This window comes from Galeopterus variegatus, unplaced genomic scaffold (assembly GCF_000696425.1).
Source record: "Galeopterus variegatus unplaced genomic scaffold, G_variegatus-3.0.2 Scaffold36150, whole genome shotgun sequence".
Classification (NCBI taxonomy): domain Eukaryota; kingdom Metazoa; phylum Chordata; class Mammalia; order Dermoptera; family Cynocephalidae; genus Galeopterus; species Galeopterus variegatus.
Genome location: NW_007762261.1, coordinates 1 through 4,569, shown reverse-complemented (window position 1 = coordinate 4,569; position 4,569 = coordinate 1). Strand labels below are relative to the sequence as shown.

The following is a 4,569-nucleotide window of genomic DNA, read 5'->3' as shown; positions in this document are numbered from 1 at the left end:
GTCACAACTACTCAGCCACTTCTGTGTTACTCACGTTGTAGCACATAAGCTGTCACAGACAGTGCATAAAGAATAGCTGGGTTCCAGTAAAGTTTTAATTATGGACACTAACATTTGGATTTCACATCATTTCCACACATCAAGAAACATTCAGCTTTTCACTTTCCCCCAACCATTTAAAAATGTCAAAGCCATTCTTAGCTCACTGGTCATACAAACACAGGACGGGGGCTGGATGTGGGGTGTGGACTGTCGTCTGCTGACCTCAGCTCTTCACCAGGGAGCAAGGCCATGTCCAGGAGGCCCTGACCATCGATGAGCTAAGTCAAAAGTTGTCCATTAGGAAGAGTGGACAGGCACGTGGATTGGAAAAACTGTCCCGGCTATTACACGTGCCTTCCCCTCCTGTAAGAAGCTTCTCACCAGATCTAGAAATACTAACTCATTTAAACAACCATCACAAGTAGAGAAAAATGTCCCCACTTTACAGATGGGGGAGCCAAGGCTTAAGACCAAGCCCTTCAGTGAAGAGCCGAGAAGTTCTCTCAAAACATGGGTGGTGCTGTTTGAATCTGAAAGTGGACCCAGAGACGGGGACCATCCCCTCGGGTGTCCTGCCAGTGGCCCTGAGGATGGTGCTGGAGCCTCGACAAGTTCCCCGGCTGGCTCTCCTCCCACGGCCTATTTGCATCTGTCACAATCCCCCAAGCTTCCTCCATCCTTAGGAAAGCCTCGTGTACGAAACAAAGCAGATCAGGAATAACAAGCAGAGACCGAGTGCCGGGCCCCCGGTTGGTGGCGATGGTGATAAATGTGGTCGGGAAGTGAACTCTCCCATGAACGTGCCAGCGGGCGGCTCGGAGCGTGTGAACAATGAGGTGCTGGCACCGGCGAGGCCCAAGAGTCAGTAAACGTCTGTGTGGTGGGCAGCAGGTGCCCAGGGCAGCGCGGCCGGGCAGGCGGGGATCCAGACGAGGCTGGTGCCAGACGTAACAGCCACAGAGCGCAGGCCAGCCATGGCCGGGCCACGGCGACAGAAGGTGATGGGGTGACGAATGGAGTGCGCCCAACAGCCTCGTTAGACCAACAATTAACCCACCTGTGGCCAGGCGGTGTTGCCAGGAAGGTCAAAACCCGACCAATTAACGAGGGCAGTGGGGATTTATGCCTCGGCCAAGGGCAGCACAATGACTGTGGTTCATGGCCGAGAGGCCAGACAAACACACCTTCCTCGAGGGCCGCCTCCACAAGCTGGAGAATGAGACGCTACCATTTTCCTGGCCCTTCAGAAAATGGAATCCGTGGATTACAAACAAGCCAGACACTCCTGACAACCAGGCTGCTCTGTCTATGCCGCGCTTCCAATGCTTTGGGTTGACAGTGTGCTCTTGGTCACCCCAGGCTTAGTCTGTCTCCCTAATCAAGAATCTCTCTCCAGAGGGTGTTCGCAAAGGCTACAGTTCAGAGGGGACCCAACAGTCCCATCCCCATCAACACCAGAGCCCTTGCAAATTGACATGTTAGACATCAAAAATGGGTTATTATAGGTGAAACAGGGGCCTGTTAACTAGCTTGAGGAATGTTAGAAATGGGGTCCTGTTGGTGAAAATAGAGGCACTAATACATACTACACTCCAGAGACCCTCCCCATCCTGAGGCTGGGCCTGGACTGCCTGGGAGACACAAGGACTGAGCCTTAAAAGGCCTTCGCCCTGTTGCTGGGGAAGGGGACTGCCTTGAAAGAGCCTTTTATGCAAGGTGAGGTCTTCACCCAGTGCACAGAGCAGGTGACCAGGAGGCATTGGGGCCACCAAGGATCTTCAGTGCTAACTAGACAGGCAGAGCTCCCACCTGCTTGGGGTGAAACCAGTCTCCCCTTTTGTCCAGGGCTGGAAGGCTGGGGTATGCCCAGGAGGCTGGTGTCTCGGAGCTGTCTCGCATTTTGCTGATAAGGACCTTGGGGTGAGGAAGTCAAGCCTCTTGCCATGGGTAAGGCAATGGTTTGCTCCTGTCAGCAGCTTCTCAGTCTCCTAAAGGTCAAGGAATCTTATGGAAACTATGGCTCCTCACCCCAGAGAAAGGCACCCTCAAACAACATTATGAAGATAACTTCAGAGGGGCCGGAGGGGCCTTCCCCTGTGCCCCCCACCCTCCACCTCTCAGTCTTCCCCACGGCCAGCTCTGGGAGAGATGAGCAGACATCTCCACGGTGTTCCACATCTCCCACCCAAGAGCTAAATGTGCCTCCTCCACCCTCCACCTCTCAGTCTTCCCCACGGCCAGCTCTGGGAGAGATGAGCAGACATCTCCATGGTGTTCCACATCTCCCACCCAAGAGCTAAATGTGCCTCCTGTGAGAAGGACAGAGTTCCCAAGCCTCTGGGGTCCAGGAAGAGAAAACCAAGGTCATGAGCTTCAATCAACAGCTGAAAAGTCACACTGAATCCACTGCTCCATGCAAGATCCAGTCACCCACAAACACCTGCGCCCCATTTTCAAGATGGGTTCAGAACTGACCAGGTCATCTTGCAATTCTAGGGTTTCCACCAGGGGGATGGCTCCCCCCTCCATCTACTTTATAAGAAGGCTGGGGGATGAAATGAAGTCAGAGACATGAAGAGGCTTAGAAAAGACAGCACTCTCTGATAGGAGTTGTGATTTCTACTTTTTTTGTTGATCATGTGAGGGGAGAGTCCCCTGGAAGGACATGTGACTCTTTGAGGTGATCATTTCTGCATCTGGGCCAGAATTGGAGGTCCCCAGGACCCCTGGCATCCGCCCTCCACACATGCACACGTGCACACATGCACTCACACGCACACACACGCACACACTAGCCACTTTCCATTTCTTCTCCTCCGCCCCCTGCACCAGGGGCTCTCTGTTGATTGGCACGAGCACCTGTTTCCTGCAAAGTCACAACAAGGAAGGCCTGGGGCCAGGCAAGTTTCCTGTTCAGGCCCAAGTGGTAGACCTGGAAAATCGCTGCTCAGCCTGCCCTTGCCACTCCAGACTTGGCAGAGCCAGACAGGGCCATCTGACTACATCGGCAAGAACCAAACCCTGTGCCTGCCTTGCCCAGCCATTCTGGGCCCTGTGCAACTGCCCCGGGAACCTCCTGCTGCTCCCCTCTGGGGCCCTGGTGGCGGCAGGGCGGGGGTTGCTCACCTTCAAGCTGCAGGGGTGGAGTTCTAATTCATTCAGTAAATAGTTACAAGCAGCTGCTGCTATTTATTCTCACAGCTTACGGAGAGTAGAGATCGTCCTCTATGTTGAGGAAGTGCCTGCCAGTTTCCAAGAGTTTGCACTTAACTCATTCAGCTCCCACTACCTGGTTACAGGTAGGGTGAGCTGCCCTGAGGCCACACAGCTGGGAAGCAGCAGAGCCTGGCCTTGGACCTGGGTCCTTTCTCAAGCATTCAGGGGCCAGAGTCTTGTTCCTGATGGATTCCCTGTCTCTGCTTATTATAGAACTTATTTCCCTCAAATTGTGAGCAAGAAGAACCCAGAAGACTTCCAGTTCCAGCACTATGGTGGACAGGACAACCTGAATACCCTTCTATGACAGAGAGCCCGGAATGTTGGATAAAATATAACAAGCATTGTTTAGATGCAGACCCACATCACACTGAGATGAAGGATGCCCCATGGACCAGAAGTACAGATGCTGTGGAAACCAGCCTGTTAAACACACACGTGTGCCTGAAGGTCTTGGTTACTAAAACCTTGGGTTTAATGCTCAGGCTGGAGTAGGGGGCAAGACTTTGAGCCCAGAGGAAGCAGAGACCACTGCAAAAAGGCAGAACCCTCAAGTGGCTGCTCCTCAACCCCACTCTCCCTCCCCAGCAAAGGGTGAACTAGAAGAAAATCTTTCCACAAACACAATACAGTAGGAAGCTTATGTGTTTTAGCTTGGGCTTAAAACAAAACAAACAAAACCGGTCACCTTTCAGAACATGGAGCCAGGTGCCTGTTGCACAGTCTTGGCTTGGTGCACCTTTAGAGTTCCCACTTGATTCTTAGCTTGGGCTTAAAACAAAACAAACAAAACCGGTCACCTTTCAGAACATGGAGCCAGGTGTCTGTTGCACAGTCTTGGCTTGGTGCACCTTTAGAGTTCCCACTTGATTAAGGACCCCCAAGCCAATGCACTGACATAAAAATAGGAATCACGAAGGTAAATTCCTAGGAGAGCCTTGTTGAAGGAAACACAAGGCCACTGTATGGGCAGGTCCCACCCATGGGGTTCTGCCCTGCTTAGGATGAGCTCACAGCTCAAAATTACAAAGCCCCCAAGTTAAATAATCCACTGTGTCAGAAGACACAAAAGACAGTAACATCAGACCCTGGAACTTCAGCTACTCGAACAATCTGATGGAGACTGTAAAATACGTATGCTTAGAATGATTGCAAATATAATCTGTATCTGGGAGAAATGTAAAATTTCAGGCAAAAAGAACAAAATTCGGAGAAAAAAGGTAGACATAATTAAGAATCAAATAGAATTTCTTAAAAAAATAATTGCACTTAATAACTCGATGGCCAGCCCATGGCTCACTTGGGAGAGTG

At 51.5% G+C, this 4,569-nt stretch overlaps 1 pseudogene; it reads right to left on the bottom strand.

The window, feature by feature from the left end:
- Positions 1-2,834: 2,834 nt before the first annotated feature.
- LOC103584026 lies at positions 2,835-3,191 on the bottom strand (annotated as a pseudogene).
- Between the last annotated feature and the right edge of the window lie 1,378 nt (positions 3,192-4,569).